Raw genomic sequence first — 13,715 nt, forward strand, 5'->3', positions numbered from 1 at the left:
GTACATAACTATCATGCTAGGAGCTCGGCTACCTACAGTGTGTTTGGTCCGGGACTTGCAGCCGAAATACGTTCCGTCCATTACGGACGTAACATGGTCGCGTGAACCCAGCCTTACTGTGAGAACTGTGAATTTATGGAATAGTCTACCGCAGGAGCTGGTCTCAGCAGGGACAGTAGATGGTTTTAAAAAAGGCTTAGATAATTTCCTAGAACAAAAAAATATTAGCTTCTATGTGCAGAAATGTTTTACTTCCACTTTCCCATCCCTTGGTTGAACTTGATGGACATGTGTCTTTTTTGAACCGTACAAACGATGTAACTATGTAACACTGTCCCCGATCCCGTACTGAAAGCATCATTACAGTATGGGACGGTATTCCCGCAGAGAGGCAGGGACTCCGAGCAGCATTGATAACTGTGATGCTAGGATTCCGGCTCCATGAAATGTGGTCGGCCTGTGAAATACGGCCGATACACGCTCCATATATCACGGACCAAACACGGCTATCTGAATAAGGCCTTAGTCTCGTTACACAGTGTATGTGCTTTTGCCACGATTTTATATAATCGCGGCATAAATGGCGCAGTTTTGCGAAAGTCGCGGTACAAAACAAAAGCTTGGAAAACGAAAAAAACAAAAAACATTTTAACATACTTTATATATTCTACAAGTGGGGTCAGGAAGAATGGGAAGCAGGATGGAGAGGGGAGAAAAACTCACCAGCCTGCAGGTCCGGTCAGCTGTGTAGAGGAGCTGGCTGGGGGGCGGGATCTCCACACGGAGTTTCTGTTTCTCATGCTGCATCTTCCCCGTCCAGTTCGTGAAGCAACAGGTATGCAGGGGGGCCGCGAGCATTGCGAGGGGGGAGCCCGCGAGGTTGGGGGTGCCGCGAGCGTTGCGAAAGGGGGGTGCCGTGAGCGTTGCGAGGGGGGCACGTGAGCATTGCGAGGGGGGCCGACAGTCCGGGGGGGGGGGAGTGACGACAGCCTGGCCGGCCCCTTTTCTTCAGCAATGTGGCCGGGCCCCTGACGGGAGTACTACTGTACTGCCCTGATGGCGGCCGATGTCGTCAAGGTCTTGAATTGACCAGCGGGGTCCATTAGCCTGAGCGTACTGCCACGATCTGTGGGTATGTGGACCCACTTTGCCGTTCCTCCGTAGCGGTATAGCAGCTGGCCAAACAGGGTACAAAGTCAATGTCTATTGTTCGGATAAAGGTACCTGTGGCAATTCAGACAGTAGCGATGGTTTAGGCTCGGATGGAACTCTGGCAGCAGTTAGACAACAGGTGCGAAGAAACACAGTGGGTGTAGTAGGCCACACAACACGACTCCAACTCAGTATAGAACAGGAACATGGTAAACAGGATACAGGTAGCAGGAACGGGAACACTGGAACTGGAAAACACTCAAGGAACCATTTGCAAGACAGACACAGGTTGATACAAATACGCTCAGGCAATGCAGGGATGGGCAGAGACCTTCTTATAGTCCAGGGTGATCTGGGAGCAATCAGATCAATCTCACACATGTGTGTGCTCTTGCTAATTAAAGGGGTTGTCCGAGATATATTTTTACAGTAAATTTAAACCCACAATGCACATATTTACAGTTTAATAATATACTTACCTGTGCAATCTTGCTTCTGTTCTCCTCTCTGGCTGCTTTTTTTCTTCGGATCACATGACTTCTGATGTCACTTTTTCATCCTCCTCCACTGTCGTGTCGTATCCCGATCACATGGTCTCGCCCCAGAGAGACCTCGGATGGGATACGACACGTCACTGGTGACGTGTCGTTTCTGCGGGTGCTGGTTGCTTAGTGCTCGCCCAGCCTATGCAGCTTTTCACTGTGAGCGCGCCTATGCGTGTTCACAGTGAAAAAGGACGGCACCTGCGGACTAGCCCAGTCTACGTGGTACAGTGGCAGCATCTGTAATTTTACTTCTTACGCTGCCAAAGCCTACACATAGTAGGCTTTGATAAGGATTCTATAACACGCAGCACACGGGCCGCATGCAGCCCTTGAGGCGGTTATCTGCGGCCCGCGGGACACCTTTGCTCCCTAGCACCGAGCAGGCCCAAGGAGGAGCCGTACTACGCTAGTGTAGGCTCTACTCTGATGTCAGGCGAGTCCCGGAGCAGAGCCTATAATAGTACACAGTATAAGATCTTCTGGGGTCCTGTATCTAAGCCTACATTGTTAGGCTTAGATACAGGGTCTAACAAACAGTGTCACTCATACCTCCCAACCGTCCTGGATTCAGCGGGACAGTCCCGGTTTCCGGGCAGCGTCTCGCTGTCCCGGGCGACCGGGGGTATGTCCAGCTGTCAAAATAATTCTGAAGCAGGGAACCATCAGCTCCCTGCTTCAGAATTGATTCATAGCGGAGGAGCAGAAGGAGCTCCTCCGCTCGCCGAGGAATTGAAATAGTGCCTGTCTTTATTCAATAAACCCTCAACTACTACTGTTTCGCAGGTACTGTGTATGACAGCTTGTATAGTGTAGTGGTTAGCTTAGCTACCTTACATTAGGAAGGTTGCTGTTTCAAAGCCCAGCAGGGTTGTATTTTATTTTTTTATATTATTAATATCTTAGTTGTATTAGGCTAAGTTCACACTAGAATTAATATATGTTTACCTCTCTTCCATCAGAGGAAGAGAGGATCGATACGTTAAACGGAAAGCAACGGTTCCATTAGAATTACCATTGCTTTCAATGGTAATTCTTTTGTATCATTTGCTTTCCGTTTGTCTCCGTTCGCTAGGTTTCCGTTCTTTTGAATGTAAATAAAAGTTCTGCAGACTGAAAAAACGGAAACTTAGCGAACGGAGACAAACGGAAAGCAACTGATACAAAAGAATTACCATTGAAAGTAATGGTAATTCTAATGGAACCGTTACTTTCCGTTTAACGTATCGATCCTCTCTTCCTCTGACGGAAGAGAGGTAAACGTATAGAAACGCTAGTGTAAAAGTAGCCTTAGGGCCTGTTCACATCAGCGTTGGCTTTGCGTTCCGGGGTTCCGTCTGAGGTTTCCGTCGGGTGAACCCTACAACGGAAAGTCAAACTGAAACCACAGCTTCCGTTTCAGTCACCATTGATATCAAACATTGCTAATGGTTTCCGTTCGTCACCATTCCGGCAGGTTTCAGTTTTTCCGACGGAATCAATAGCATCTAAGCATCCCTCGTTTTTTTTTTCTTAGTTGTTAGGCTTTATTCACACGAACGTGGCGTTTTTGCGGACGCAAAAACGCGGTGTTTTGCGCGCGCAAAAATCACTTGCCAGCTCCGTGTGTCATCCGTGTATGATGCGCGGCTGCGTGATTTTCGCGCAGCCGCCATCATAGAGATGAGACTAGTCGACGCCCGTCACTGTCCAAGGTGCTGAAAGAGCTAACTGATCGGCAGTAACTCTTTCAGCACCCTCGACAGTGAGTTCCGATCACAATATACACCAACCTGTGAATCAAAAAAAGACGTTCATACTTACCATGAACTTCCTGCTTCCTCCAGTCCGGTTTCCCGGCCGTTGCCTTGGTGACGCTTCCCTCTCTTGTCCTCCGGCCCCACCTCCCAGGATGACGCGGCAGTCCATGAGACCGCTGCAGCCTGTGATTGGCTGCAGGCTGTGCTTGGCCTGTGATTGGCTGCAACTGTCACTTGGGCTGAATTGTCATCCCGGGATGTCGGACTGGAGGAAGAAGCCGGGAGTTCTCGGTAAGTCAGAACCTCTTGTTTTTTTTACACGTATATGTATATTGTGATCGGAAGTCACTGTCCATGGTGCTGAACCAGTTTAACTCTTTCAGCACCGTGGACAGTGACTGTCTCCTGCCGTCGCGTACCCGAACATTTTTTGCCGGGTTCGGCCCAAACGAGTTCGGCCGAACCCGGTGAAGTTCGGTGCGCTCATCTCTAATTTGACACTCCGTTTGGATGTTTGTAAACAGAAAAGCACGTGGTGCTTTTCTGTTTACATTCATCCTTTTGACAGCTCTTGCGCGAATCACGCAGTTCGCACGGAAGTGCTTCCGTGCGGCATGCGTGGTTTTCACGCACCCATTGACTTCAATGGGTGCGTGATGCGTGCAAAACGCCCAAAGAACGGACATGTCGTGACTTTTTTTCAGCGGACTCACACTGAGCAAAAATCACGGACATGTCTGCACGGCCCCATAGACACATATAGGTCCGTGCAACGCGCGTGAAAATCACGCGCGTTGCACGGACGTAATTCACGTTCGTCTGAATAAAGCCTTATTATGTGTTTTTTACAGGTTGGGTCCTTGGTACTACATGAAGTTCAAGGACTACTTCAATGACACCTTTTTTATTTTTAATAAAATCGTTAACCATTGTTGTGTGGTTTATTTTATTTCATTACAATATTTTTTCTATGTCCTCATTTATTTCAAAATGTATTACTAGTGCATTATTAATGGCCACTGTCTAAGGGCGGATTCACACGAACATGATTTACGTCCGTGCAGCTCGCGTGGTTTTCACGCGGGTCGCACGGACCTATACAAGTCTATGGGGCAGTGCAGACAGTCCGTGAGTTTTGCTCAGCGTGAGTCCGCTGCGTAAAACTCACGACATGGTCTATATTTAGGCGTTTTTCACGCATCACGCACACATTGAAGTCAATGGGTGCGTGAAAATCACGCGCACCCCACGGAAGCCCTTCCGTGGGACGCGCGTTATTCGCGCAACAACAGTAAAAGAATGAATGTAAACAGAAAAACACCACGTGCTTTTCTGTTTACAAACATCCAAACGGAGTGTCATAATGATGGCGGCTGCGCGAAAAGCACGCAGCCGCACAACCATATGAACATGACACACGGAGCTCTCAAGTTCCTTTTGCGCACGCAATACCCTGCGGTTTTTGCGTGCGCAAAACGCACACGCTCGTGTAAATCCACCCTTACAGCGTCCATTAGTAAGGCTTCATGCACACGAGCATGTGTATTTTCCACGCGTGAAAAACGTGCGTCAATCCCGTCTGTGTGTGTGCGTTAGGCATCAGTGTGTTTTTCGATTGTCATGCATTATTCACGCACTCACAAAGCCAGCCCATTTTTTTTCTTCTTTTTTCCACCAAATTGCTGCGTAAATCACGCACCAAACACGCGCGTGCGGTGCGTGGTTTTCACGCACGCATTGACTTCAATGTGAGTGTAGGTGCATGATAACGCACCAATAGAGGACAAGCAGTATGTTTCACGCAGCGGACACTCGCTGCGTGAAAAGTCACGCATGTGTGAACGGCCCCATTGAAATAAATGGGTCGCGTGTGTTGTGCGTTTTGGCTAAGCACAGCACACGGACGTGATTCACGCTTGTGTAACTCGTGCCTAAGGCCCCATTCACACCAGGGTGAATCGTCGAAACCACGCACAGCACATGCGACCCATTTATTTCAATGGGGTCGTTCACACTTGCGTGACTTTTCACGCAGCGAGAGTCCGCTGCGTGAAACATACTGCTTGTCCTCTATTGGTGCATTATCATGAACCTACACTCACATTGAAGTCAATGCGTGCGTGAAAACCACTCACCACACACGCGTGTTTGGTGCGTGATTTACACAGAAATTTGGTGGAAAATGTGAAAAACATAATGGGGAGGATAACATTTGCTCACCATCCTTCAAGAATGTCAGCAAGGAAACAAGTCCAGTGAAGGATGTCAGCGGGGAGGAGCAAGGACAGCTCACATGAACTCTTGGAAGGTACGTGCACGCTCATTGCAGCCTGCAATGCATGCAGGGAAAAGAAGTTTCATCAGAAGGAAAGATCAACAAACCAGACCTGAACTGCATGTAAACAAACTGTGCTAAATTCAAAGAAGAGATGTGGTAAGTAGAATTTTTAAAAAAAATAATGCTTTATTTAGGTTGTCTGTATAAGGGGTAATGTATGACACAGGTTTTTGAAAACATTTTGGTATCTCGGACAACCCCTTTAAGGCTGGACTGAGCTCACGAGTGCACCCTAGTGGTCACTGCGGAACAGGACGGCCGCATGTGCAGAAATCTCTGGAGAGAAGAGGGTCGACAGGATGGGAGGAGTTCATGGTCAGCGAACACAGACGTTACAGGGGGGATTTATTTATACATTACAATACCGCCTTTGTAATGGCCGCTGTCTGACTGACAGCATCAATAACTAAAGGGGGTCTAAGAGTTAGCCATTGAAAAGACTAGCAGTAAGTCCCCATTATTACACCGGTACCCACCAACCCAGGGGTACTGGGAAGAGTCGGGTATGATCCAGTACCCGACCATCTGCACTGATGGTTGGGCACTGGGGTGGCCGCAGGCTGATATTATTAGGCTGAGAAAGCCCAAAAACAGTGGACCTTCCCACCTTGGTAATGCTAGCCTGCTGCTGCTATGTTGTATCTGGCTGGTTATGAAAAATGGGGGACCCCACATGTTTTGTTTTGTCATAACCAGCCAGATACAACATAGCAGTAGCAGGCTAGCATTACCAGAGTGGGAAGGCCCATGGTTTAGGGCTTTCCCAGACTAATGATGCCAGCCTGCGGCCACCTCAGTGGCCAAGCGCCACTTCAGATGGTCGGGTTCTGAATCGTACCCGGCTCTTCCTGGAACCCCTAGTGGCGGTAGGTATGGGGTAATAGTGGAGGGTTACTGCTAGCCTTTACACTAGGCTAACACTAAGCCACACCTTAGTAATGGACGCTGTCAATCAGAGAGTTTCCATTACTTAGGCGATAGTAATAAAATGAAAAAGAAACACAGACACACAGAAAAAATATTTTACAGAAATAAAAAACCTACACAACTCTCGTTTACAATGTTTTTTTATTTTCAATAAAATGGTTATCTAATATGTACTCGAATTCGAAGTAGTCCAACAACCGAACCTGTAAAATACACAATCCAACACAAAAGAAACACAATAGTAACACATAAAAAAGCAAAAAAAAGTTACTTCCCTTTCCTGGGTCCAGCGCTGGAGCTGCAATGTCAGCGAGCTACGCTATTATCCATAACTTCGAGAGTTATGGGGGGCTGCAGCCGTAAAAGTGCCTAGAGCAGCATCAACTCTAAATACGGCCCTGCCTACACGGGGACATGCTGCCAATATTTTTGACAATAGACGTTGCCTTGTTTATGAAAAATGTAGATCTGTGGGTTCAATTTTAAACCCAAGACCCGACTTCTTTGACAAAAAAATATGGGAAGCCAACTCCGCTCAAGTACAATGGCTTCACATCTGATTCAATACAATTCCAAGTGTATCACTATGCACATTCAAGTAAAACTCTGTTCACATCTGCATTGTGGTTTCCGTTGGGATAGTAACTATGTATTTTATGTTATTCAATAACATTTAAAATAAGGCGTACAGGCTTAAAGGGCCTCAAAACGGCTTACAGCGTTATATAGGGGAGGGGGAGGGCATTATAACAATACCTGTTGTCTCAGTCATGCAAGATGCCTGACCAGTTGCAAGTGCTGCGCTCTGCTCTGCTCCGAATGTTGGCTCTGGCATCCAATCAGGAGACCGCTAAGCTATCACTCAGCGCAGAGGGCGGGGCTGGCAGTGTGCAGAGAGGAGAGCCAAGGAACACTTGCACATCAAGAGGCCTCAGTGGCACTTGAACTGAGGGGCCGGGGGAATTTAATGTTGATTTCTAGGTAATGCAAAATGCGTAACTGAGATAATAGATATTGTTACACTGCCCTCCTCCATATAGCGCTGTCAGCAGTTTTAAGGGGTATTTCCATCTCGGACATTAACCCCTGTCCTCTGCAGCCACTTTTGACCTTCCTGATAGAGCCTTATTTTTCAAATCTGACATGTTTCAGTTTATGTGGTAATAACTTTGGAATGCTTGTATGTATCCAAGCGATTCTGAGATTGCTTTCTCGTGACACATCGGATTTTTTGCTACTGGCAAAATTTGCTCGATTCATTCAGTATTCAATTGTGAAGAACACCAAAATTTAGCTAAAAATTGCAAGAATTAGCATTTTTCTAAATTTAAATGTATCTGCTTGTAAGACAGGCCGTTATACCTCACAAAATTGTTGCTAACTAACATCCCTCATATGTCTACTTTAGATTGGCATCGTTATTTTGAACATCCTTTTATTTTTCTAGGACATTACAAGGCTTAGAACTTTAGCAGCAATTTCTCACATTTTCAAGAAAATTTCAAAGGGCTGTTTTTACAGGGGCCAGTTCAGTTGTGAAGTGGCTTTGAGGGCCTTATATATTAGAAACCCCAAAATGTCACCCCATTTTAAAAACTTTAAAAATGTATTTAAAAAAACATTTATAACGTTTCTTAACCCTTCAGACCTTTCACGGCAATTAAAGCAAAGTAGAGGTAAAATTTATGTCAAAAAAGACAAAACTATAGTATGTATGATTTAACATTGCACATTGTTTCTGGCTAACACGGTACTACATTATGCCCTAGTGTGCATATGGACTGAAACACATGCCTCGGAAGCAAAGGAGCACCCAGTGGATTTTCAGGTCTCCATTTTATTAGAATATATTTTAAGCACCATGTCAGGTTTGAATGGCTCTTGCAGTGCCAAAACAGTGGGAATGCCCCAAAAGTGACCCAATTTGGGAAACTACACCCCTAAAGCAATTTATCTAGGGGTATAGTAAGCATTTTTACCCAACAGGTTTTTTGCAGAAGTTATTGGAAGTAGGCCATGAACATTTTTATTTTAATTTTTAAAAATAAAATGTAGGAGAACTATGTAGGACTAAAGGAGAAAAAGCACCCCAACATTTGTAGATCAGTTTCTCCCGAGTAAAAAAAATACCCCATATGTGGTCATAAACGGCTGTTTGGACACACAGCAGGGCTCAGAAGTGAAAGAGCGACATTTGGCTTTTGGAGCTCAAATTAAGCAAGAATGGTTTGCGGAGGCTATATCGCAATTGCAAAGCCCATGAGGGGACAAAACAGTGGAAACCACCACAAGAAAAACACCCCAACATTTGTAGAGCAGTTTCTCTTGCGTAAAACAATACCCCATATGTGTTAAAAAAAATGGCTGTTTGGACACACGGCAGGGCTCAGAAGGGAAAGAGCGCCATTTGGAGTTCAAATTTAGCTGTAATTGTTTGGGGAGTCCATGATGTATATACTAGGGGTATAGTGAGCATTTAAAAAATTATTCAATTAATAATCGATGGATGTGTGATAAACTTTGAAGCACTCCTTTATATATAAGCCAGCTTTTTCGGAGCAGGTTTCACAATGATAAGTTGTGTTTCGTCTTCTCCCCCTTTTGTAACACACTTTGAGCCTTTTTTGGGTCCTTCCCTTTTTACCAGTGGAGGGGATATCGCTGGGAAATTGTTGTCATGGTACAATACGCGGACCATAGGTTCTAGAAGTACTGGGGCCCTCCCCTTCCTGGTTCCCAAATACAAGGGCCTTGATAACCGCTACTTGAAACTGAAGGAATGTCCCTGTCCGGCCTGGACATTGGTATAGCAGGTAAGAGTTATACAATGCCATCTGTACCATGTGCACAGCGAGCTTTTTGTACCACACCTTTGTTTTACGCATGGCACTGTACGGCTTCAGTACTTGATCAGAGAGATCAACCCCTCCCATGTACTTATTGTAGCCTAGGATGCAATCTGCATTGGGGGCCATTGTAGTGCTACATCGGACAGAGATAGGGGTGCTGCCGCAACCGTGTATTGTGGTCAACATAAAGACATCTCTCTTGTCCTCCTACTTGACCAGCAACATGTTCTCGCTGTGTAGTGCCCTACTTCTCCCTTTCTTAGGAGTTGCCCAATTAGAGTTTTAGAGAGGCCTCCCTGGTTTTTGCGCACGGTACCGAATTCTGCAGTACTTCCGGTGGAGAGGCATTTAAATAATGGGATGCTGGTGTAGAAGTTATCCACGTAAAGGTGATAACCCTGGTCCAGCAGTGGGTGCATCAAGTCCACACTATTTTCCCACTAACTCCCAGGACAGGGCGACATTCTGGATGTTTTATTCTGGTGTTCTTCCCTTCATAAACCCTAAACTTGTAGGTGTTCCCTGAGCTGCTCTCGCACAGCTCGTACATTTTAATTCAATACCTCGCCCTCTTGCTTTGCAGATATTGGTGGAATTTTAGTCTCCCCTTAATGTACAAGGGACTCATCTATTGCAATGTTCTTTTTGGGGGTATACACTTCTTGGAATTTGGTGCAGAAATTATCAATGATTGGCCTGATTTTGAATAGGCGGTCATATGTCGGGTCATTATGGGACGGGCACTATGCATTATCATTATAATGCAAAAATTTCGGAATTATTTCAAAACGTGTCTTTTGCATTGCCATACAGTTAAATGGGGTGCTGTATAAAATGTCCGTACTCCAGCATTACCTAACCTCCGGCTTTTTTACTTGGCTCATATGTAGCACAAGGCCCCAAAATTTCATCATCTCCGTTACCGCTATGGGGCTCCACCTAGCAAATGATGATGTGGGGTTTTGGGCTAAAAATGCTGAGCATATTAATTTATCTGGGCCACCATTGAATTAACAAAATCCTCAGAGAAAAAGTGAATTTCTGCGAAGCCTACAGTCTTAAACCAAAATCCTGAGCAGCCTATGAAATCTGGAAGGTAAGGCTGATAATTCTCAGGAGATAGGTTCCATATGGTATCACTCACTTACGGGGTGCCTCAGCTGATGTCCTGGGGCATCTTTGTGGGGGTTCCTCACCACTGGATGAGGATGATGAGAAGGTCAAGAGGAATGGGGCAATTTCCTCTTCTACTTTGCTGGCCGAATCAGTGTCATAGGTCAGGATGGTGTATGCCTCTTCGGCTGAATAGACCCTTTGGGATGATTGGGGCATTTTTATTAGGGGGGCATTTTTATTAGGGGGGTATGTAGTGCTTGCACACATGTAATACTCAATTTATTTTTACAGAGGTGGTTGTGTGTGTTGTGCTTTTACATGTGTATTTGAAATTTATAGAGAAGAAAAAGAAGAAAAGAATAAGATAAAAATTTAGGAGAAAGAAATTTACTGAACGTCCAATAAAAAACGGTAAAAAACTGCCGATTACACCTGACACTAACAAATGAACCCTAACACTGGAAAAACTGGAAAAAAAATTGAGCTACAACTTTGTCACTACTCTATAAAAAAATGTAGTGAACGAACTTCAGTTAAAAAACCTGAATGTCCGTCACTAACTGATGCTAACTATAACGCTGTAAATGTACACTAAAACTGTCGCAATGCTATCAAAAATTTAGTAAATGAACTTAGGTTAAAAAAGAAATGAATGTCCGTCACTAACAGACGCTAACTATAACGCTGTAAATTTTTACTAAAACTGAAGAAAAAGGGGGAGGAGTACAGGGATAAGAAATTTAGGGACAAAAGTAGTTCTGCTACTAAAAAAACAACAATAATTCAGCAGCAGCACAAATGATGATGATGACCATGGAACAAAAGAGTAGATGGGATCCAGCGCAAAAAAAATATTCCCAAAAGGTAATATTTAAAATGGAAACTTGTTCTAATTTTATTTAGTAACAGAGTAAAAACGGGAGTCAATATCCCACATAAGAAAGGTGGATTTATAGAAAAAATACGCTGCCAACGCGTTTCAGACGATCTCCTCGTCCTTAGTCACTTCAGCCATGACTAAGGACGAGGAGATTGTCTGAAACGCGTTGGCAGCGTATTTTTTCTCTACATCCACCTTTCTTCTGTGGGATATTGACTCCCGTTTTTACTCTGTTACTAAATAAAATTGGAACAAGTTTCCATTTTAAATATTACCTTTTGGGAATTATTTTTTTGCGCTGGATCCCATATACTCTTTTGTTCCATTCCAAACCAACGTGTGCCGACTCGAGGATCCGAGCGCAGCAGGCAGCGGATTTTCTGCTAAAAGGTGAGCTGGAGGTTTCTCTTCTACATACTTTCTATGATGATGATGACCACTCAGAGTGATCACACAGCAGCAGGAGGCAGACGGATGAAGACGTCCCAGCAGGATCGCAGCACAGAAGGCCTCAGAACCGGTATCAGCTCACAGATGGTCACACCAGCTCTCCTCAGTTATGAACAACAGTCATCTTTACTTTAGATCAGTCTTTTTTTTTATCGATACGGGTCCGACTCCCGGACCCCGCGCCATTTCGGTGCTCCGGCTGCCTGTGAGCACCCGATATTATGGCAGATTATGCGATGTACGGAGTCGGAAGCAGTTGGCTCCGTACATTGTATAGCGGCCGTGCTGTTGAACTGCATCTCTGCTCCTATTCACTTGAATAGGAGCAGAGCTGTAGTACTGTAGTTCGGCTGCTATTCCGTGGCCGGAGCCAATTGCTTCCGGCATGTACGTACGGTGCCCGGAGGCAGCCGGAGTGGCTTAAGTGTGCAGGGTGCAGGAGGATAGGTCATCAGTTGTCCAGTAGACAATTACATCAGTCTATTACTGACACTCTATAGTGTACTTACCAGCAAAATTAGACGGAAGACATGGATGCCCATCCGTTTTTGCCAGTCCCTAGCTCCTCAGGCTGGCCAGGGTTGTGTAGGTTTTTCTTTGTTCGATAGTTCATCTAAAATTGCGTAATTTCCTCTTTCTTCTCAATGAGTTCATTTTTCAAAACATTTTATTAAAATATGCATCTACGTTTTTTTGCAGCAGTTTTAATACGAAAATGCTGTTAGAGCTAGTCCACAAGTGGCATAAATACTGCGGATTTCCGTATTTCGAAAATTCTCAACATAATACAGTAGCAGAAAAGTGGATGAGATTTCAAGAAATAAAAGAGATTCTGCACACAAATTGACCTGCGGTGTGGTTTTTTAAGCCGCAGTATGTCAATTATATTTGCGGAGTCGGCTTTATTTTGTTGTGGGTTTTCCCCATTGAATTAATTGGGGATCTAAACCCGCAACAGTCAAGTGTTGCGACGGAATCACAAAAAAAACAAAAAAAACGTTATACTTACTTCTGACGTTCTGCAGGCAGGACTCCTGGGATGACGTCTAATCCCATGTGAATGCTGCAGCCAATCACAGGCTGTAGCTGTGGTCACATGGGATAAAACAGCATCACAGGAGGCCGGCCTGGATGACGTCAGAGGGTCTGCTTTCTGGGAGGACCTTTCATCCCATGTGACCGCTGCTGTAGCCAATCACAGGCTGCAACGGCCTCTTGGGATGAAACAACATCCCAGCAGGCTGGCTAATGCTGCAGTTTTCCGCAGTGGACAATTTGGTTCGGTTTTTCACCCCAAATTACCTTTACACAGAGTATCCGCCCCATCTCGGCTTTAACCCTTTGGAGACACAGCCAGTTTTGACCTTGTGGACACAGCCTATTTTTTCACATCTGAGGTGCAAATTCATGTGGTAATAACTTTGGAATGCTTTTACTTATTTAAGCGATTTTCAGATTTTTTTCTCATGACACATTATACTTTATGTTACTGGTAAAATGTGGTCGATACATTAAGCATTTATTTGTGAAAAACACCAAAATAAAGAGAAAAATTTGAAAAATTAGCAGCCAAATTTAAATTTAATCTGCGTGTAAGACAGTTAGTAATACCACACAATATAGTTACTAGTTTACATTAACCATATGTCTACTTTATGTTTGCATCCTTTTTTGAATGTCTTTTTATTTTTCTAGGATGTTACAAGGCTTAGAAATTTAGCA

Source organism: Rhinoderma darwinii, chromosome 2 (genome assembly GCF_050947455.1).
Source record: "Rhinoderma darwinii isolate aRhiDar2 chromosome 2, aRhiDar2.hap1, whole genome shotgun sequence".
In the NCBI taxonomy this organism is placed as follows: Eukaryota; Metazoa; Chordata; class Amphibia; order Anura; family Rhinodermatidae; genus Rhinoderma; species Rhinoderma darwinii.